General features: G+C 47.5%; 1 protein-coding gene and 1 pseudogene across 1 annotated transcript in view; one reads left to right on the plus strand and one right to left on the minus strand.

Annotated features, from left to right (window-relative positions):
* Window positions 1-23,890, plus strand: part of tmc5 (transmembrane channel like 5) — a 365,838-nt gene that overhangs the window by 319,323 nt on the left and 22,625 nt on the right. The window lies entirely within an intron of this gene.
* On the minus strand, window positions 11,162-12,294 carry LOC147110648 (uncharacterized; annotated as a pseudogene).

Here is a 23,890-nt window from a genome sequence, read left to right on the forward strand (position 1 = left end):
AGAGTAGATAGAAGCAGACTGTTTCCAATGATTGAGGGGTCTACTACAAGGAGACATAGATGTAAGATTAACTGTAAGAGATTTGGGACAGACAGCTGAAGAAACCTTTTTACATAAAGGTTTGTGAGGCTGTGTAATGCACTATTGAAGTTAGTGATTGAAGCAAAGACTATGTCAACATTTAAGAATAGGTTAGATAGACAGTTGAAGGAAAGGGTAGTAAAAGGATATGGGAACAATGCAGGCATATGGGATTAGGACTACTGCTCACATGGGTGATAAACGACATGGAATGGCTGGGCCAAACAACCTGTTTCAGTGTTGTAATTTGTATCTAATTCTATCTGGATAAGCATTTACAGATTTCTGAATGGTGTTGCATGTGATCATCAATCAGTTCCGAGTGACGAGCAATCAATTAAATAGATTAGAGCACAGAATTTTGATGAGCTACAATCAACTATGCTTCACTTTTTCTTGTTGCTGATATCAATGCTAGGCATTTAGGTTTTCAATGAAATAGAAGAGGAATACTATACTTAGTTTACATTTATTAAAATTTCAACCTAAGTCCAAGTTCAGATATATGTAAACAGTGTTAATTAAAACATTTTTTTCAAGTTTTTGTTAGTAACCTCAATGTTTCTGTGGCAGTTACATAATCATGACAAGATATTAGGTTTTTAATCATTAGTTTCAGGGAATAAGAAGTTTTAAAAACAGGAAAAGTTAATTAGACCCAACAAGCCATACTTCTTCATAGATCAGCCCCACCTACCCACCTTATCACTATATCCATCAATCCTTTCTCTTTCCCAAAACACATCTAATTGTGTCTCAAACTTATTTATACAATCTGCTTCATTGACCATCCCTGATAACTTATTCCACAAGTCTATTTATTATCCGCAGGGTGAAAAGTTTCTGCCTGAATTCCTTTCTTACTCCTACTAATGTCTTACTTTCTAATTTGCAGATCCTTAACACTTGAACTTTTTGCGATGGTGAATCATTTGCTTGAATCAATTTTGTTTTATAATCTTGAAACTTCAATCAGGTCACCTTTCGTGCCCAGTCTACCCCTGAAGTGCACCGGCTGTCAATTTGGCAGCTAATGACTTCCAAGAGTCTGGGATGCCTACCTAAAGCAGGCGTTAAACCCCTTAAATATTAATCCGGGGTCTAACGCCTGTTTTAGGACTCCTGCTGCCAAATTTGCCATAAACTGGGGAGAGCATGGAAGTTTTTTTCCAGGTCTCCAGGCCTAACCAACAGCCCTTAAAGGGATCGCTGGAGGCCACCAATGGAAAGTTTACTTGCGTTAAAATGGAGCCGAGAGAAGCCAGAGTGTTCCTGGCCCTACAGTAATACTGCAGGCCACTGTTGGTGCGAGCTTGGCCCCCTCCCGTTCACTTGCCCCGGACTTGCCTGGCGAGCTGCATCAGTATGTCCAAGTGGCAGCTTGACGGCTTTATGTAGATGAGCCCCAATTTGGGGCGAGCCTTCTGGTGCGCATTCCAGGCGTGCTGCTCACTTTATGCCGGTTTCTGGCACAAAGCCAGTTCCTTGGCTGTTTTTCTCCTTTACCAAGTAGGCTGCACTGTCTCCTCATTCATTTCACCATCACCCTCCATAATAATAATTTCAGTGTTACTCATTACCTAGAACCTTTTTCACAGTTAAGTTCCCTGTATCACTGCACTATGTTTCCAACTCTCATACTGTTTCTAATTGCTGTTACCCAGTCACTCTGCCTGCCTCTTCTTCCTCTATTACTTCTCTAGCAGACACTTCATGCTGGTCAAACCCCTTGTCTTGTTTTGCACACTTTGTACAAAAATAATAACTTGCAGGACAACGGAGTATTACAGTTTAACTCTTTTATTAAGCATTAGGTCTGATCTTACTCATACCAGCACCATTGGGGAAAAGCCTGGCATTAGGACCCCTAGCCTGGGTCTTCCAAACAATAGTAGTCCTTACAGATGCCTGCAGGCCAATGACAACTCAGCGTGTGATCACATGTGAATATAATAGGTATTCCTTACAGATGCCTGCGGGCCAATGATAATTCAATATGCAAATGTTACACCCCTCATCTGCTTCATCTACTGAGTTCAACAGCAGCCATGTATCAGCAGTGATCCATACACTCTCAGCGATGTTTCTGCACATATCAGGCTTAATCAATAATGGCCCAGAAATTAGGTTCGGGGGCTTGCCGCGCGTGCAAGCCCCCGATGTGCACTCACCCGGCGCGCCGACATCTGAAGCCTGGGCCTGCTTGGAATTCCTGTCACTGGCCCGGTTCAGATATCGGCGCGCTGTGCTTACCTGATCCAGCGGCGTAGTTAGTTCGATGTGCCAGCTGGGATCAGGTGAGCACTGTGCAGCCAATCAGGGGAGGGGAAACTTCATTCATGAGTTTGATAGTAAGAACTGTCAAACTCATGAAAAGTACGGGCGCCCAAAAGACTAGTTTAACTTTAAATAAAATTTTAAAAAACATCCCAATAATTAAATAAACTATAAATAACTTTAAAAAACCATTTTAAACAATTAATCAAATTTTTGAAAAATATAATTTTTTTAAAAATCGGGTCTAAAACGACACTTACCTTACTGTAAAGTCCTTAAAAACAATAAAGCTGTGGAAAAAATGTTATAATTTTAAGTAATAGACCACTTACCTTAAAGAATGAAGTCCTTACGTCTCCTTTTTACATTCGTAAAAAGGAGAGGCCCTTACACACGCGCAAACCTGTGGGAAAAAAAGGAATTTCAGCGTGCACGCGCAGACTCCTGCGCGCACGCATTCGTCCTCTGAACCCCTTGGTTCAGAGGACAGGAAATGCCGGTTTTCCGCGCATGCGCTGTGCATGCTGAAAACCGGCACTTCCATTGGGCCCACGCGTGAGTACCCCATCCGTACTCATGTGTTGGGCCCGGAATTACTGGGCCAATGTTATCTGGTCCTTGAAAATTTCAATTAGCAGAAACTGCTCACAAAAATAATACTGTCTGTTATTCACATCGCTAATTACAGGAAACATACTAGAAGACACAACTCATGAGCTACATTTCAAGCTCAATCTTTCATTTCACTAAGGTTCTAATTTAAGGGTAGTCCAATGATAAATTGCATCTACCACCCTTTTTTATTGCTGGGTGGAGAAAACAATCCAGTAATAGATTGTAAGTCATCTAGCAAAGAAGGACCGGATCACTTACTAGCATTCACATTGCACTCTGAGTGAGTTCTGTTAAGTTATGAAAATTCAGCACTCTGGAGCAGTAGGTAAAAAAACATGCCTGTGCTACCCAAGTCTAAGATTGTTTAAAAAGGGCCACTTAATGGCACTTACTTTCCACCTTCAACACAGGATAACTTAGATAGAATTGTTCAAGTTTGACATTCTGGGGCATGCGACAAAAATGGCATGAGTCTATTTCTGGAAATTTCTATGAATTTATTTGTTACACTTATTCTCACTACAAAAGGTAAGCTTCAGTAAACAAGCCCTCGCTCGCTGGGGACGATTTTTATGCAGAACATAAATCAGGTGGGTGGTGGGTAGAGGCTGTGCAGCCCCACCCATAGCAATCAGTGAGACCATTTAGGTTCAGGGTCCTCATCGTAATTTGGTCGGTGAGTTGCCAGATCAAAACATACTCCCTAATAGGCTGCTGACTCATCTGGAGGCAAGAAATTGGGCGGGGCAGCCATATTTGAAGGGCCCGCAACAGCATCTTTAAGGGGAGGGGTAAAAGCTGTGGAATGAAAGGAAGCATCACTTTTGCAGAGCCTACAGCAGGAAGGACATTAAATGTGGGAGACTTTAAGGGTCAAAACCCACAAGCGACTGCAATAAAATACATGCCAAACCTGCATCCAGCTTTCCTTGAGCGCAGCTGCGAATCCCTTTAATGGATGCCGAAAATAACAATCTCCCAACTTGTACCACCCATGTTTGGTGGGCAAGAGCAGGAACTGGCGGTAATTAGGTGGACAAACAAAACCTTGCATATAATTCATGTGCCTTCTGCCTGTTTCCGGCAGGAGCTCTGGCTGCCAGGATCAAGGTTTGCCCGAAAATCAGCATGGGGAGGAATGAATGCAGCAGTAAGTCGCTGCTTCCATTGTGCACACTATTATCAAATTATTAACACCACCAGTGATCGATCTGTAAGTGCTAGCCCTTACCACTTGTGTTATATAGTTCAAAATAGGCTCATTCCTGACCAAATCCAAAATTATACTCTGTTGTTAACAATTCAGAGAATACAGAATGAAAATTTTACACGCCCACTGTTGCACTTTACTAAAACCCCAGTGACAACAATGCTAGAGTCCTTTCACTTACACTTATTGTGGATTCTGGGATAGCACCGCCTCAGCAACAACCTGCATTTATGTAGCAACTTTAACATAGAAAAACACCACAAGGAACCTCACAGAGGCATCAGGAAAAACAAACTCTAAGCCAAAGCAAGAAAGATTATGAGGGTGAGATATGGGTTATAAGGAGGGTATTAAAGGAGGAGAAGGAAGTGGAGAAGTGAAGGGGTTGAAAGAGTAAATTCCTGACCATGTGGCTGAGATGGCTGAAGACAAGACCACCAATGGTGAAATGAAAGGAGAGAGGCAAAGTAGAAGAAGCCAATGTCAGAGAAAAATGAGGGTTTGAGTGAGGGAGAGATTGTGGAGTTTGTAACAAAGATAGGGAGGGGTGAGGCCATGGAGGGATTTAACTAGAAGGTATAGATTTTTAAATTTGAGGTATTTTGGCCACAAAATGTCAGTGAGTGACAACAGGGGTGAGCAGGATTTGATGCAGCTTAGAATACGAACAGCAGAATTTTGGATGAGCTGAACTTTACGGAGGATGGGAGGCCATCAGGAGTGCATTGGAGGTACCAAAGTAATGGATGAGGGTTTCAGCAGCAAATGAGATAAGGTAGGGCAAAGGTAGAAAATGTTATGGTGCTAGAAGTAGGCAGGCTTTGTGATGAGAAAGAAAGAGTGTTGAAAATTCAAGTCTTCTTCTTAGGCAGTCCCTCGGAACCGAGGATGACTTGCTTCCACATTAAAAATGAGTTCGCAGGTGACTGATGAGTCCAATGCGGGACCTACAGTCTCTGTCATAGGTGGGGCAGACGGTGGTTGAAGGGGTGGGTGGGTGGGGTGCTTGGATTGACGTGCGCTCCTTCCGCTGTTTGCGCTTGGCTTCCGCTTGCTCCCGGCGAAGAGACTCGAGGTGTTCGGCGCCTTCCTGGATGCTTCTCCCCCACTTTGTGCGGTCTTGGGCCAGGGATTCCCAGGTGTCAGTGGGGATGTTGCACTTTTTCAAGGAGGCTTTGAGGGTGTCCTTGAAGCATTTCCTCTGTCCATCTGGGGCTCTCTTGCCATGTCGGAGCTCCAAGTAGAGCGCTTGTTTTGGGAGTTTCGTTTTGGGCATGCGGATGATGTGACCCGTCCATTGAAGCTGATCGAGCGTGGTCAAAGCTTCGATGCTGGGGATGTTGGCCTGAGCGAGAACACTGATGTTGGTGCACCTATCCTGCCAATGGATTTGCAGGACCTTGTGGAGGCAGCGTTGGTGGTACCTCTCCAGTGCTTTGAGGTGCCTGCTGTACATGGTCCATGTCTCTGAGGCATATAGCAGGGCGGGTATCACTGCTGCTCTGCAGACCATGAGCTTAGTGCCGGGTTTGAGGTCCTGCTCTTCAAGCACTCTCTTCCTCAGGCGACCGAAGGCTGCCCTGGCACACTGAAGGCAGTGTTGGACTTCATCATCGACGTCTGCCCTTGTTGACAGTAGGCTCCCGAGGTATAGAAAGTGGTCTATGTTGTCCAAGGCTTTGTCGTGGATTTTGATACTGTGTGGCGGGTGCAGGTTGATAGAGGACCTTTGTCTTACGGATGTTTAATGTAAGGCCCGTGCTCTCATACGCTTCGGTGAAGGTATTGACGATGGTTTGGAGTTCAACCTCCGAGTGAGCATAGATGCAAGCGTCGTCTGCATACTGTAACTTGACGACAGAGGATGGGACGACCTTGGATCTGGACTGGAGGTGACGGAGGTTGAACAGTTTCCCGTTTGTTCTGTAAATTAGCTCCACTGCAGCGGGGAGCTTACTGAGGGTGAGATGGAGCATTGCAGCAAGGAAGATCGAGAAGAGTGTTGGTGCGATGACACAGCCTTGCTTGACCCCGGTCCGTACGTGATTTGGGTCTGCGGTGGAACCGTTGGTCAGGATCACGGCTTGAATGTTATCGTGAAGCAGGCGGAGGATGGTGACAAACTTTTGAGAGCAGCCGAATTTGAGGAGGACACTCCATAATCCCTCATGGCTGACAATGTCAAAGGCCTTTGTGAGATCAAAGAAGGCCATGTACAGCAGTTGGTGCTGTTCCCTGCATTTCTCTTGTAATTGACTTGTCACCTTTCTTGAAGTTGGTCACAATTACGGCGTCTCTGAGATCCCCTGACTTGCTCTCATCCTTCCGGATAAGAGAAATGAGTTAATGAATTCGCGCCAGTAGTGCTTCTCCACCATGCTTTAATGCCTCGGCAGGGATTCCATCTGCTCCTGAGGCCTTGTTGTTCTTCAGTTGTCGGATGGCCTTTTCAACCTCATGCCGGGCTGGGGTTGTGCTGAGATGGTGGCAAGTAGCATGCTGCGGGATGGAGTTGAGGACACTTGGGTTGAAGACAGAGTCTCAGTTAAGGAGATCTTTGAAGTGCTCCTTCCAGCGGGCACTGACTGCCTCTCTGTCCTTGATGAGTACCTCTCCGTTCTTGGCCCGCAGTGGGTTAGGACCTTGGGTGCTTGGGCCGTAGATGGTTTTGACTGCGCGAAAGAATCCGCGCACGTCGTGGTTGTCGGCTAGCTGCTGGAACTTCTGCGCTTTCTCCACCCACCACCTGTTCTTTAGGTCGTGAGTTTTTTGTTGGACCTCAGCCTTCAGGCGTCTGTAGAGCTGCTTTCTTGCTCTCGAGTTGTGTTGCTGTTTCCAGATCAGGAAAGCCTTGCGCTTGCGGCTTATTAGCTCCTGGATCTCCTGGTTGTTCTCGTCGAACCAGTCTTGGTGTTTCTTGGTCAAGTGATCGAGCGCCTCTTCACAGGTGCTGATTATGGAGGCCTTGAGGCGCTGTGGACACTCTGTGTCTCTGCATCACTGGGAGTGGTCAGGTTGCTTCTGAGGCACAGGCTGAATAGGGTTTTCTTAGCGGGGTCTTTGAGTGCTCCAGCATTGATTTTCCTGCGGCATTGTTTCTGTTGCCGCCACTGTTTTGGGGTTACATTGATGGCGATGACAGAGTGGATTAGGCGGTGGTCTGTCCAGCAGTCATCAGTGATGCAGACGTCCTTGCGGTCCGTCGCTCGGACGATGACGTAGTCCAGCAGATGCCAGTGCTTGGAGCGAGGGTGCTGCCATGAAGCCTTGTACTTGTCTCTCTGATGGAACAAGGTGTTGGTTATGACAAGGCCATGTTCTAAGCATTTTGACAGGAGGAGGGTACCATTGGAGTTGGCTTTCCCTACCCTCTCTCTGCCGATCACGCCTCCCCAGAGGTCTGTGTCCTTTCCAACTCTGGCATTAAAGTCGCCAAGGAGGATCAGCTTGTCGCCCATTGGGACTCGGGACAGGGATTGTTCGAGGCTAGAGTAGAATTCCTCAGTGTTGGGGCGTATGCACTGATGACCGTAGCGCACTGGTTCCGGGCTAGGGTGAGCCGAAGACTCATGAGGCGCTCGTTTATACCGCTAGGAGAGTCTCTGAGATGCCCAACTAGTTCATTTTTTATGGCAAAGCCTACCCCATGGAAGCGGCGTTCTTCTTCAGGTTTGCCTTTCCAGAAGAAGGTGTAGCCACCGCCTTGCTCCTTGAGCTAGCCTTCCCCTGCCCACCAGGTCTCACTTAGGGCGGCGATGTCAATGTCAAAACGTCTGAGCTCCCGGGCAACGATAGCAGTACGACGTTCCGGTCTGTCACTGTTGGGATTGTCCATGAGGGTCATGACGTTCCAGGTTCCGAACTTCATTTTAAAGGGTGGAAGATGCCTGTGCGTGAATTCTTTTAACGTGGGGTGGCCGTTGCACACCAGCTACCATATGGGCTTGACAGAGCAAGGTCTTGGTCCAATGGCAAGGGGATCCAAGACAATTGGAGTCCAGGCTCTGCTACAACGGCCTAGCACACACACACAAACATACTGCTACTGTCTGTGTTTGTGTTGAAAATTCAAGTAGGTGTCAAAGAGATCACAGAGGTTGCAACCAGACTATTTCAGCCTGAAACAGTGACTGGAGAGGGGAGATCGAGTCATTAGTGAAAAGGGAGTTTATGCTGGGGGCCAAAGACAAAAGCGTTGGTTTGCCAAGTGTTTAGGTGAAGGAAATTATGCATGTCCCAAGAGTGGATTTCGGACAAGCAGTGTGACAACACAAAGGCAGTGGAGGGGTTGGGAGAGGTGGTGGAGAGATAGAGCTGAGGGTCATCAGCATACATATGAAAGCTGACCCCATGGTCACAGTGGTTCATGACTTTGGTTAGGGCGGTTTTAATGCTGTGGGAGAGGCTTGAATAACATTCTGCTATTTTCTCTCACTGAAGAGAGGGAGAGGAAAGAAGGAAAGGAAAAATATCTCATAGCCAGGCTTGTGAAGAGCGCAGCGGAAAAGCAAGAGGTGAAAACAAGAAAAAGAGGAGAGACAAATTGCATTAATACCAAATTTACATCTCACTTGTTTTCACAGCAATTCAAGTAGCGCCAGTATTTCACAGCTAGAGATTCATGCTCATGTGCTCTAATGCATCATGGAGCAATGCTCACCAAAAATTTTGTTTTTAATTGAAAACAGTGGATGAGATCTTTCCAGTCATGAAAATGTAAATGGTGGTACAGTGGGCCAGAGAGTTTTTTCTTTAACTTCAAAGAAGGTGGAGGATGGGAACCCAGCCAGGAGAGCATTGGAGTAATTGGGCTGGATTTTCATTGCGGAGTCGAGTAGGAGGCGGGATTACAACTTTCGGGGTTGTAGTCCCGCCTCCATCGAGTTCTAGCCAACCCACGCAATTTTGACTTGATTGACCTTGTTGAGCCCGCCTAGCAGGCTCAGTAGGCCAATTAAGGGCCACCTGGCAACAGGTGACGTCACAGATTGATATTTCATCTGTCAAGACCTTTTGACAGATGAAATATCAGCGTTTGACAGCTGTTTAAAGCTGCCAAACACTGACAATCTGTACTCCAGGTTAATTCCTTCCTCTCAGGCTGATGTAGAGATTTCCCCGGAACAGAAAGCTGAATGCTGCAATTTTTGACAGCTCGCAGCCAATCTGCTTTCTGTGCCGGTGAGATGAGGGACTCCCGAGACCTGAAGGAAGGAAGGCTGTAAAGGTAAGTAAAGGTATGTAAAACTTCTTTAAACACTTTATACACACCAAACACACTTACCTTTGCACCCATTCACCCATCACTCACCTGAACACCGGACATCTCGACCCCTCCAAGCCCTTCATCCCGACGGTCCGCCTCCTCTAACTTGGCGTGGTTTGGAGCCATCGGGAATCCCACACTTCAACATTAAAAATAGGGATTAGGCTAAAAACTGCCTGTTAACTACCTGTTAACAGGCAGTTAATTGGCACTAACCCCCTTCCCACCTCGGGGAGGCGGGTTCCAGTGCGGGTTGGGTACCCGCCTCCTTTGAAACTGGTATGGAGGCGGGTTGGGTGCGGATGTATTCATGGCCCCCGATTTTGGGATTTTAACCCCCCACACGCCTCCAATCCCACCTCCACGGCCCAATGAAAATGCTACCCAAAAATTGAGTTTGAAGGTGACAAAAGTATGAATGAGGGTTTCAGTAACAGATGGGCTGAAATAGAGCTGTGACAGTGGCCAGGGAGAGTGATGGAGTCATTGGCCACGGTATGGAGTCCGTACTGGGGACACAGGACAATGGCTTCGGTTTTCCCAACGTTTAGCTGGAGAAAATTATAGCTCATCCAAGACTGAATGTCAAACAATTAGTCTGATAGCACAGAGGCAGTGGAAGGATCAAAAAGTGGTGGCAAGATAGAGCTGGGCATCATTAGGATTCATGTGGACACTGACCCCATGTTTGCAAATAATGTCGCCAAGGACAGTATGTAAATAAGGAAGTGAAAGGGCTAAGGATGGATCTTTGGGGACTCCCGAACTGATGATTTGGGGTGGGAATAGGAGCCATTGCTAGATGCTCTAGCAATGATCGTATATATAAGAGTGGAACCAAAAGAGGGCAGTCACACTGAGCTGGACAACAGAGGAGATGTGTTGGAGGAGGATGGTGTGGTCAACTGTGTCGAAGACTTCAGATAGGTTGCGGGTAATGAGGAGGGATAATGCACCATGGTCATAGTCAGAGAATGTCCACCTCATGGGGATACACACACACTCACATACATCTCTTTGACAAAGCCCCTTAAATGAGGACCTGGATCATGCAGTTGGTCACAGATAAGGCAGGTATGTGACATTGGACTTGCATGTTAAGGTAGTTGGCATGTCACAAGACGTCCCGCATAAGTCCTTTCACCATTCTGATGACAGGAAACACTGAGGCTTTAGATGATAGACTCTGGAAGTTGTTCCCTGGAGACCAGGTATGTGAACATCTGCTCATATATCCAAGGTTTGGTAGCTACATTAATTGAGATGCAGAGAGGTAAGTAGATGATCCCTCCACTGGTGTAACCATTGTTCACTGGAGTATGGTGTATGTCTGTATTGTAGTCATCATGAAGGTATTATCTTACTCGTCATGCTTCTCAGGACAAGTTACTGGTGAGGGCTGTCTGCCTAGCAGGCTATCCAACAGAGGGCAACACAGCTAAATATGATCCTGTCCTTATATATTTTCTGTGCATGCACAATTCAAACACAGGTCACTTTATAGTGATTGGGGCCGAGTACCCTCGTTAATTCTTATGCCCACAGATTTTTTTAATTTCAAAAATATACTTTATTCATAAAAATTTGTCTAAATACATTATAGTACAATCCACTGATCATATTTTACATCGTACAGTCCAGGGTGAATACATTACATGGCTGTCTAGTGCGCTTCATTCTAATTACATTTCAAATGTTATGTACATTTACATTCAAACAATTTCTGATACATACAGCCCGAGGGGGGTTTTATACTGGCTCCAGCCCCTCAGTGTACAATGGCGGGAGGGCCTTAAACCGTGGCCTTTCCCCATTGAGCCTTTGCGGTAGCTGCACCAAGCTTCAGCGCGTCCCTCAGCACGAAGTCCTGGACCTTGGAATGTGCCAGTCTGCAGCACTCGGTCATGGACAGCTCCTTGCACTGGAAGACCAGCAAGTTTCAGGCAGACCAAAGGGCATCTTTCACCGAGTTGATGGTCTTCCAGCAGCAGTTGATTTTTGTCTCGGTGTGCGTCCCTGGAACAGTCCGTAGAGCACACAGTCCTGTGTTACAGAGCTGCTCGGGATGAACCTCAACAAAAACCATTGCATCTCTTTCCAGCCCTTCTTTGCAAAGGCACATTCCAGAAGGAGATGGATGACGGTCTCGTCCCCACCGCAGCCGCCCTGAGGACAGCATGTGGTGGTGCTGAGAGGCCGGGTGTGCATGAAGGATCTGACGGGGAGGGCTCTTGTCACCGCCAGCCAAGCTATGTCTTGGTGCTTGTTTGTAAGCTCTGCCGATGAGGCATTCTGCCAAATAGCTTTGACAGTCTGCGTGGGGAACCATACGACAGGATCCACAATCTCCTTTTTCCGTAGGGCCTCGAGGATGTTACGTGCAGACCACTGCTTTATGGCCTTGTGGTCAAAGGTGTTTCCCTGTACAAACTTTTCTACGAAGGACAGGTGGTCCAGCACGGTCCAACTGAGTGGAGCGTTCCGCGGCGGCGTGGCCAGACCCATCCTTCGCAACACCAGGGATAGATAACACATAGTGACACTTGGTGTTTGTGTACTGAGGGTCTGTGCACAGCTTGATGCAGCTGCACACAAAGGTGGCCATCAGGATGAGGGCGACGTTGGGTACGTCTTTTCCCCCTTTATCTGGAGATTTGTACATCATGTCCCTGCGGACACAGTCCATTTTCGATCTCCAGATGAATTAGAAGATGGCTCAGGTGACTGTGGTGGCACAAGGGCCGGGTATGGGCCACACCTGCGCCACGTACAGCAACACTGACGGCACCTCGCACCTGATGACCAGGTTCTTGCCCGCAATCGATAAGGAGCACTGCTCCCACATTCCTAGTTTCTCCTTGACCTTGGCAGTACGCTTCTATCAGTTTTTGGTGCACGCCCCGGCCGCTCCGAACCATCTTCCCAGCACCTTCAGGTAATCTGACCTGATGGTGAAGGGGACAAAGGATCGGTCGACCACAGATACTGAGGCTAATTGTAGCATCTTTACCACCAGCCCAGCTGAGATCAGATAACTCAACACAGACTAGGGATCAAACTGGGACTTTCATGGTCAGTATGGCCGAACTACTCACGAGCTAAATGTGCCGAGTCAATTGGAGGAGCCTCAGATGGTGAGTTGTCAGCAGGCTATTTTATCATGGGGCATATCACAGCTGAACATGATCCTGTCCTCACGCAATACTTACTATCTAGCAGCAGTTCCTGAGAAGAATCATAATCAGCGTTCTAGGGTGATTTTTTTCCCCCTCAACATTTGTTCTCATTCTCAGTGGGTTACCTTGTTTCAGCAATGATGTTACAGCTGTTGGGTGTATGTGGATAGAACTTCATTGCAGCTCATTCTGGGGAGATTTGATTAGGCTTCCCCTTCCCTGGTGTTAATGGGCATCTGTGGACATCTGCGATGTTCTGGTCAGCCAAGATGGTTATCTTCAGTTGGTTGTAATAAACATCTGGAGCTGGGGATTTCTTGATTGTCATCTTGTCACTTGGCAAGGTGGGAGCATGTGTAGGTGCAGGCAGCAATGTGCTAGGCTGGTCATGGTAGGTGCGAGGTGGGGTTCCCTGCAGTCCTCACAGAGGGTCCTGCATGTGCCTCCTCCTCTCTCTGGTGAGCTGCCGTTTTCATGTGATTGTAAGATAAGGAGTTGGCAGGACAGTTGTGCTTCTGCTTATAGGAAGCAATGAGCTGTTTCAGGGGTATGGAAGGGGGTTGAGGCATCCTCCAACAAAATTAGTCATCTTATACCAGATACCTTGGTTGCAGTGGGAAAGTTTGATACTATTAAAGGCCTTGCATTTTGTAGGAGCTTGGGGAGCACGTCTGTGTTAAATGAGATGTGCCGGTTTTGGACGTATATCCATGGTTCATGCACATATCAGCATTTGGAGTCGGTGCCCACTTGTCCGCATTTGATGAAAATCAGTGTCATTCCCAGCTCAGCCTCTCACTGCCATTTCTAGTTCCTATCTGACACAGTTCTGGGAGATGGAACCCTGATGCATGATTTGGGCAGGAATTCGTACAATAATTTTCCACCCATAGCACACAGCAGCGTTCCATCCCCCGGAGCAGCAGTGAATCAGGTCAGAGCTGGGAGTGATGGTGAAAGGAAAGGGGAGCAGGGTGCCAGCATGAACTTGGGAGGGGAAAGTGTAAGCATGAACTGAGGTGGGGGAAAATGCCAGTGTGATTTGAGAGGGTGGGAAGAGTGGCAACATGACCTGGAGTGACAGGAAAGTGCAAGCATTAACTGGGAAGAAAGTACTCCGTAAGGGAGGAGGGCAAAGAAGAGTACCTCCGTGTGACTGTGACGGCCCTTTCTAGGTTAGTACTTATGGTATTTCACCCTTGGCCCTGGTCCATGACACATTGTGCTGTGCTGGTTCTGTTCTAGTCCTCAGAAATAGCAGATCATGGAAGCGGCTGGAGTTTCTGTTGCTGTGGTTGCTTGGCTGGGCAATGACTTGCATTGGTTGGTCACATGGCCAGAATGCACGCATCCTGGTCCACTATGTGGAGTCCATGGAAGGGGCATATATTTGTGTAAGTCTTTTTGTCCTCTCTGGGGTAGGAGTTACTATTGTTGGACGCAGCACTCCTGATCCAGTCTTCCCTGGGTGGGGAAAAGCTCCCTCAGGCATGAGGGTCCTTGGTGGTTTAGTGGAAGAGAGAGGCAGCAGCTCCTTTGAGGGAAAAGTCTGTGGGGTTGCTGGCAGATTGTTCAGAGGCAAGCACATTTCAGCTGTAGCACTCACTTCTATAGTTGGGGACCCCTGATCTGAATTGCAAGCAGGAACACAAGGGAGCAGCTTCTTTGAGTGTATCAGCCATCACTGCTGGGAATTCTGCTAGTATTTTGAGCGGAGCGGGAGAATTCAAAGCTGTAACAGCTTTCGATTATCAAGCCAGCTTGGGTGGAGGACTGACTGAAGAGGATGCATCTGGGGTGTAGCGGGAGTCCCTGTGGCTGTGTGCAGGAGCTGAGAGCGGGCCATAAGTGAGGGGGTAGGGGTATAACATGTCTTGAGTTTCCACTCTGGATTTCGGAATATGGCCTGCTACCTGAATAGTTTTTTGTGTGGCATCTTGTGAGGGAATTATGTCTTTTCTATTGTGCTGAATTCTGAACTTTGTAAGGGTGCTTTGAGCCAAAAATTAGCATCAGGGTCTGGAGGTATTGTCTTAAGCAGCTGCCTGGATCATAATGTTACCAGAAGTCAGCAAATAAAAAGTCTAGCTATTACGTTTTGGTTGCAATTAATGCCAATTCATAAAACCTGCTTTTGTTTTAAATTGATAGACTGAAAATACCAGTTGAGTCAATTATTGGGATGAAGGGAGTTCAATTATCTAATTCATGCTGCAAATTCTGAATCTTATTGTGATACATAGTACTGAAGTCAGGCTTGAACTATATAAAATGCTAGTTAGGCCGCAGCTAGAGTACAGTTCTGGTCACCACATTACAGGAAGGATGTGATTGCACTAGAGAGGGTGCAGAGGAGATTTACGAGGATGTTGCCAGGACTGGAGAATTTTAGCTATGAGATAAGATTGGATAGGCTGAGGTTGTTTTCTTTGGAGCAGAGGAGGCTGAGGGGAGACTTAATTGAGGTGTATAAAATTATGAGGGGCTTAGATAGAGTGGATAGGAAGGACCTATTTCCCTTAGCAGAAAGGTCAATAACCAGGGGGCATAGATTTAAAGTAATTTGTAGAAGGAGTAGAGGGGAGTTGAGGAGAACTTTTTTCACCCAGAGGGTGGGGGGCTGAAACTCACTGCCTGAAAGGGTGGTAGAGGCAGAAACCCTCATCACATTTAAAAAGTACTTGGATATGTGCTTGAAGTGCCGTAACCTACAAAGATATGGACTAAGAGCTGGAAAGTGGGATTAGGCTGGATAGCTCTTTTTCGGGTGGCACAGACACGATGGGCCGAATGGCCTTCTCTGCTGTAAATTTCTGATTCTATTCTATGAATAATCTTTTCTAATTTCATGATTTCTTATGTGTACATTTGTGTCCACATAGATAAATGATTTAAGGCGATTTAAACAATAAAACCCCTAAAAATATTGAATGTTCTTCTCAGAAAATTAGTGTCAATAGATTTTTAGGACTTTGAAACATGGGTATGCTATAAACTCCATATTAATATCAAAAGCACTGCAATATTATTGAAGACCTTTAGCACGTGTACAGTTGTTTATTCACAAGTGGCATTAAGGAAATCAGTAAACCTGCAATAAAACACTTTAGCGATAATTTTCAGACTTTGCTATTAGTAATAACTTTGCCTGCCACCAGTACATAGATGTTGTCTATGCAGACTTCCAGAGGGCATTTAGACCTGTAATGAAATCTGTTTGTCTTGATCCTGTATTCGTTTTGCACTCATGTATATTACCCTCCCCCACTGTGTATAGTTTCACTTCCTCTTTCCCGACTAACCTGGGAGGTTCCAGGTCTTGGCTCTTGGCTCCGCCCCTGACTTCTCTTACATAAAGATCCCAGGATCTGTATGACTCATTCCTGTGAACCAGTCGGCGTGTTGAGATGTTAGCTCTGATCTTAGTGATTAAAAGCCAACTTGTTTAAGTCTATAACTTCTAGTTTTGTGGTTATTGAAGGCCCATCAATTTTAATCACTAAAGAATACTAGGATGGATCGACTCCTAAAACCAGAGCGTCTGGACTTGGATCCACATTCTGCTGAAGCATCAAATCAATTTGGACACTGGCTCAAATGCTTCGAACTCTTCGCGGGGGCCTCATCCGCTAGCGAGGTAGATAAACTGAGTCTACTGACTACTCGCGTAAGTCATCGGATTTATTCGTTCATCCGGGACGCCACCTCTTACACGGAGGCCATCACTATCCTGAAGGCCCAATACTAGAGGCCGATAAACGAAGTGTACGCCAGACATCTGCTGGCTACACGCAGGCAGCGACCGGAGGAATCAATGGACGATTTCTTACAGGGCCTAAAGGACCTGGTCCAGGACTGTAACTGCAAGGCCGTGACGGCCAACGCGTACTCTGACGAATTGGTCCGCGATTCCTTCATCACGGGCCTCAAATCGAATTATATCCGCAGAGACTGCTGGAGAAGGAGGTCCTGGACTTAAAAAAGGCAGTGGCCACTGCGCGATCGCTGGACGTGGCCCAGAGAAACTCTGACTCTTATTCTTCCGGCCATGCGGCCCTCACCGCCTCGTGCGCGCCGAGGGGGCCGCCATCTTGGAATCAGCCATCTTCCCCATCCAGGTCTCAGACCAGCTCTACGCCGCCAGAGTCCCCACACAGAAGTTCACCCAGGAGTCCTACTACAGCGGCAATGTCTCGAGGCCTGAAATGCTACTTCTGCGGCCAGGCCAAGCACCCCAGACAACGATGCCCAGCGAAGGACGCTACATGCTTCAAATGTAAGAAAAAGGGGCATTTTAGCAAAGTCTGCAGGAGGAATCCGATTTCCAACTCCGTCACCGCCTCGTGTGTGCTGTGCGGGCCGCCATCTTGGGATCCGCCATCGTTTCCCGACTCAACGGTCGCCCAGGGCCCAACAGTGGCTTCGATCATGGTGGATCAATCCAGGCCACACCCGTTGACAAAATCCATGATGGACATACAGGTAAACGGGAATTTAACGAAATGTTTAATTGACTGTGGGAGTACCGAGAGTTTTATCCACCCTAGCCTGGTACGGCGGCACTCATTAACGGTAACCCCTACACGGAGCAGAATTGCTATGGCTGCTAAGCCCCACACTTCGGACATTTTGGGCTACTGTGTGGTAACACTGACTGTAAAAGGCACGGACTACATGGATTTTAAACTCCTCGTGATGCCAGAACTCTGTGTTAATGTAATCTTGGGCCTGGACTTCCAGTGCCACCACGAAAGTGTCACGCTAGCATATGGCGGGTCCCAGCCGCTACTCACAGTCTGTGGCCTATCAACCTTAAAAATCAGCCTGCCCTCTTTATTCACTAATCTCGCTCCGAACTGTAGGCCCATAGCGACCAAAAGTAGATGGTACAGTCTGGAAGACAGACACTTTATCAAGGCGGAAGTGGACAGACTCCTGCGGGAAGGCATTATTGAATGCAGCACCAGCCCGTGGCGTGCCCAAGTAGTCATAGTTAAAAATAGCGAAAAGAAACGGATGGTAATTGACTACAGCCAGACTGTTAATATTTATACCCAGCTGGACGCCTACCCTTTACCCCGCATATCAGAAAAGGTCAACCAGATTGCGCAATACCGAGTCTTCTCGACTATCGACCTCAAATCCACGTATCACCAGCTCCCCATTAGAACGGAGGACCGCCCATACACCGCCTTCGAGGCGAACGGGCGTCTCTACCATTTTCTCAGCGTGCCCTTCGGGGTAACAAATGGGGTCTCGGTCTTCCAACGTGAGATGGACCGCATGGTTGACGAGAATAAACTACAAGCTACCTACCCCTATCTGGACAATGTCACTATCTGCGGGCACAACCAGCAAGACCACGATCTAAATCTTGCGAGATTTTTAAAAACTGCCCTAAAGCTGAATCTAACCTACAACGAAGACAAATGTGTCTTCAACACAACCCGTCTCTGTATCCTCGGCTGTGTGGTGGAAGATGGGGTAATTGGACCGGACCCTGACCGATTACGCGCCCTAAAGGAACTGCCCCTGCCACACAATCCCAAAGCTTTAAAAAGGTGCCTGGGATTTGTTTCGTATTATGCCCAATGGGTGCCCAATTACCCTGATAAGGCCCGACCCCTCATTAAATCGACGTCCTTCCCACTATCAGCTGAAGCTCGGGAGGCTTTCACCAGTATTAAACAGGACATTGAAAGGGCTGCAGTGTGTGCAGTGGACGAATGCATTCCCTTTCAAGTCGAAAGCGATGCGTCAGACTTTGCCTTAGCTGTGACCCTCAATCAGGCTGGGAGACCTGTGGCCTTCTTCTCCCGAACCCTTCAGGGACCTGAAATCAGGCACTCTTCTGTCGAGAAGGAGGCACAGGCTATAGTGGAGGCAGTGCGGCACTGGAGACACTACCTAGCCGGCAAACGTTTCACCCTGCTCACCGACCAGCGGTCGGTGGCTTTCATGTTTAATAACAAACAAAGGGGGAAAATCAAGAATGACAAAATACTCAGGTGGAGGATCGAACTATCCACATTCGACTATGATATTATGTACAGGCCGGGAGCCCTTAATGAACCCCCAGACGCCCTATCGCGGGGAATGTGTGCCAGCATTCATACGGACAAATTACAGGGTCTCCACAGCGACCCCTGTCACCCAGGGGTCACCCGACTATACCATTTTATAAAGTCCCGCAATCTGCCCCACTCCATCGAGGAGGTCAGAGCAATGACCAGAGCCTGCCGTATCTGTGCGGAATGCAAGCCTCATTTCTACAGGCCTGACCGTGCACACCTTATCAAAGCCACACGGCCATTCGAGCGCCTAAGTCTGGACTTCAAGGGACCCCTTCCCTCTGCCGACCGTAACGTATACTTCCTCAATATCATTGATGAATATTCCCGCTTCCACTTCACCATTCCCTGCCCAGACATGACCAGTGCCACGGTCATCAAGTGTCTCTGTAATCTATTCTGCATGTTTGGCATGCCGAACTACATACACAGCGATAGGGGGACGTCATTCATGAGTGACGAGCTGCGCCAGTTCTTGCTCTCAAAGGGGATAGCCACTAGCAGAACCACTAGCTACAACCCCCGGGGTAATGGGCAAGTGGAAAGGGAGAATGCTACTGTTTGGAAGGCTGTCACGTTAGCCTTAAAGTCAAAAGGCCTTCCGACCTCCCGCTGGCAGGAAGTCCTCCCAGACGTGCTCCACTCCATAAGGTCTCTGTTATGTACTGCCACTAACGCTACCCCTCACGAAAAGATGTTCGTTTTCCCCCGGAAATCCACCTCGGGCATATCTCTACCCGCGTGGCTGACGTCTCCAGGGACAGTACTATTGCGGAAGCATGTGAGAGGCCATAAAACGGACCCCCTTGTGGAAAAGGTACAGCTCCTCCATGCAAACCCTCAGTACGCCTATATTGAATACTCTGACGGGCGAGAGGACACTGTTTCCATAAAAGACCTCGCTCCCTCGGGGAGCGGAGAGAACGATGGGAGACTACCCGATGAAGACCTACACTACAAAGAGACAGGACGCCCAGAGGTATCAATACCCAACTTTAACCTGGAGGACACTGCAGATAACCTGGAAGACACTGCGGAGGCCCGGACAGCGGAGGAACGAGAATCCACTTCCCTAGAGGCACCCCAACCAGCTTTGCGCCGATCACTGAGAACTGCAAAACCTCCTGACAGACTCACTTATACCAACTTTTAAGAAACATCACCCCGATGGACTAAATCTATAGAAGGGGTGAATGTAATGAAATCTGTTTGTCTTGATCCTGTATTCGTTTTGCACTCATGTATATTACCCTCCCCCACTGTGTATAGTTTCACTTCCTCTTTCCCGACTAACCTGGGAGGTTCCAGGTCTTGGCTCTTGGCTCCGCCCCTGACTTCTCTTACATAAAGATCCCAGGATCTGTAAGACTCATTCCTGTGAACCAGTCGGCGTGTTGAGATGTTAGCTCTGATCTTAGTGATTCAAAGCCAACTTGTTTAAGTCTATAATTTCTAGTTTTGTGGTTATTGAAGGCCCATCAAGACCAAAGACCTCTCCATTACCATGACCGCCTATTTCCACCTCCGCAATATCGCCCGTCTCCGCCCCTACCTCAGCTCATCTGCTGCTGAAACCTTCATCCATGCCTTTGTTACCTCCAGACGACTATTCCAACACTCTCCTGGCTGGCTTCCCATCATGCACCCTCTGTAAACTTGAGGTCATGCAAAACTCTGCAGCCCATACCTGCACCAAGTCCCATTCACCCAATACCCCTGTGCTCACTGACCTACATTGGCTCCTGGTCCGGCAACAGCTTGATTTTAAAATTCTCATCCTTTTGCTCAAATCCCTCCATGGCCTCACCCTTCCCTATCTCTGTAACCTCCTCCAGCCCTACAACCCTCTGAGATCTCTGCACTCCTCCAATCCTGGCCTTTTATGCGTCCCCGATTTTCATCACTCCGCCATTGGCGGCCGTGCCTTGTGGTCACCTGTCCTAATATCTCTTTATGTGGCTCGGTGTCAAATTTTGTCTGATAACGCTCCTGTGAAGCGCAATGGGATGCTTTTACTATGTTAAAGGTGCTATACAAAGGTGGTTGTCTCACTCAGGAAACACATTGTAGAGGTAGCAGACTAGGAGCTCGAGCAAGTAAGTTAGCTGGTAAAAAGGGTACACGTAGTGTTAAGAAGTAGTTATGGATAGGCTGAAAGGAATGTTGGGCATTTTTGGTTGAATACTGTTTTGTAAAGTAGACACACCTTGACTACAGAGTACTCAGGCAATTTTTGTTTAAGCTTGAAAACTTTTGGGAGTTCAATGGTGGCAGGGAAAATGTAGACTTCTGTCTTATGAAGGAAATAGGCAGAAGTCTTTGTCATTAATGGACTTTGTGAGGGTGTTGGGGGAGAACAGGCAAGTGTAAAGTGACTTTGTTTGGTATGTCAAGTTTGATTCATTGAAAGCTCTGGGCTTTTAAGTCCTGTCCTGTCCTGTTTTGTCTGGTTCCTGGCTACAGGTGGCCCTGTCCATGACCTTTCCTTCCTATGCACCCTGCACCCCACCCCCCCCACCCACCCGTCCCCACCACCTTCACCACTCCCTTCGGCTTCCGGAAACAGAAAATCCTTCTTCATTGCAATGTTATGTAGTACGCAGCAAGCTACAATGATTTTGGAGACTCTCGCTGGGCTGTATTTAGGGCTCCACCAGATGTCAGATTTATGCTGGCACCAAATACAAGACTTGGGAATAACTATTGTCTGCTCTATGACAATTCTTGTGCTCCCATGGGCCTCATGATATCTGCTCTGTCTGCAAAAGCCTTACCAGCATTATAAGCCATGCCTGCAAGCACTAGCCCTGATAATCATTCAACCACCAGATACATGAAGGCTGCTTTGGTAGATGGTTGCACAGTAAATGCATTACAGCTGTTTCTTGGCTACCACATGCAGGTTAAGCTGACTGTTGCACACTTGTTGGACATTAATTGAATGAAAGTCTTTCCTGTTCATAAAATTAACATATGGGTCTTTGAGTTGAATCATTAGGACAAAGAAGAGCTTCATGGGCAAAGGCCTGGTAGTATTTAAAAAGACATAGAGTATTGGAAAGGTGACAGAGCGCATGGATTTGTGATGGGTAGGTAATCTAGTTTAATTTTTTGTGGAAGTCACTACCAAGGTGCACAGGGGAGTGTTTATAGATGTTGTCTATATGGACTTCCAGAAGGCATTTGATGAAGTTGCGTACATGAGATTATTAACAAAAAATGAGAGTGCATGGACTTGTAGGTAACCGTGTGAAATAGGTTGGTAATTGTTTGGAAGGTAGGAGACAGAGTAGGGATAAAGGGAATGTTCTTTGATTGGCAGAATGTAATAAGTGGTGTACCCCAGGAATCTGTATTGCGGCCTCAGGTTTTCACCATATTTATTAATAACTTGTATAAAGGAATAGAGAGTTGCATACCCAAATTTGAAGATGACACTAAATTAGGAGGCCTTTTTTTATTTGTTCATGGGATGTGGGCGTCGCTGGCAAGGCCAGCATTTATTGCCCATCCCTAGTTGCTCTTGAGAAGGTGATGGTGAGCCGCCTTCTTGAACTGCTGCAGTCCGTGTGATGAAGGTACTCCCACAGTGCTGTTAGGGAGGGAGTTCCAGGATTTTGACCCAACAACGATGAAGGAATGGCGATATACTTCCAAGTCAGGATGGTGTGTGACTTGCAGGGGAATTTGGAGGTGGTGGTGTTTCCATGCACCTGCTGTCCTTGTCCTTCTAGGTGACAGAGGTTGTGGGTTTGGGAGGTGCTGCCGAAGAAGCCTTGGCGAGTTGCTTCTTGGCACCTTGGAGATGGTACACACTGCAGCCACGGTGCGCTGGTGGTGGAGGGAGTAAATGTTTAAGGTGGTGGATGGGGTGCCAATCAAGCGGGCTGCTTTGTCCTGGATGGTGTCGAGCTTCTTGAGTGTTGTTGGAGCTGCACTCATCCAGGAAAGTGGAGAGTATTCCATCACAGTCCTAACTTGTGCCTTGTAGATGGTGGAAAGGCTTTGGGGAGTCAGGAGGTGAGACACTCGCCGCAAAATACCCAGCCTATGACCTGCTCTTGTTGCTACAATATTTATGTGGCTGGTCCAGTTAAGTTTCTGGTCAATGGTGACCCCCCGGATGTCGATGGTGTGGAATTCAGCGATGGTAATGCCGTTGAATGTCAAGGGGCAGTGGTTAGACACTCGCTTGTTGGAAATAGTCATTGCCTGGCACTTGTGTGGCGCGAAAGTTACCTGCCACTTATCAGTCCAAGCCTGAATGTCATCCAGGTCTTGCTGCATGCGGGCATGGACTGCTTCATTATCTGAGGAGTTGCGAATAGCACTGAACACTGTGCAGTCATCGGTGAACATCCCCACTTCTGACCTTATGATGGAAGGAAGGTCATTAATGAAGCAACTGAAGATGGTTGGGCCTAGGACACTGCCCTAAGGAACTCCTGCAGCAATGTCCTGGAGTTGTGATGATTGACCTCCAACCACCACAACCATCTTCCTTTGTGCTAGGTATGACTCCACCCAGTGGAGAGTTTTCCCCCCGATTCCCATTGACTTCAGTTTTACTAGGGCTCCTTGATGCCACACTCGGTCAAATGCTGCCTTGATGTCAAGGGCAGTCACTCTCACCTCACCTCTGGAATTCAGCTCTTTTGTCCATGTTTGGACCAAGGCTGTAATGAGGTCTGGAGCCGAGTGTTCCTGGCAGAACCCAAACTGGGCATCAGTGAGCACGTTATTAGTGAGTAAGTGCTGCTTGATAACACTGTCGATGACACCTTCCATCACTTTGTTGATGATTGAGAGTAGACTGATGGGGTGGTAATTGGTTGGATTGGATTTGTCCTGCCTTTTGTGGACAGGATATACCTGGGCAGTTTTCCACATTGTCGGATAGATGCCAGTGTTATAGCTGTACTGGAACAGCTTGGCTAGATGCGCGGCTAGTTCAGGAGCACAAGTCGACAGCACGACAGCCGGGATGTTGTCTGGACCCACAGCCTTTGCTATATCCAGTGCGATCGGCTGTTTCTTGATATCACGTGGAGTGAATCGAATTGGCTGAAGTCTAGTTTCTGTGGTGGTGGGAACCTTAGGAGGAGGCCGATATGGATCATCCACTCGGCATTACTGGTTGAAGATGGTTGCAAACGCTTCGGCTTTGTCTTTTGCACTCACGTGCTGGGCTCCA

This window comes from Somniosus microcephalus, chromosome 11, assembly GCF_052327205.1.
Source record: "Somniosus microcephalus isolate GS21.2 chromosome 11, FLI_Smic_1.0, whole genome shotgun sequence".
NCBI lineage: Eukaryota > Metazoa > Chordata > Chondrichthyes > Squaliformes > Somniosidae > Somniosus > Somniosus microcephalus.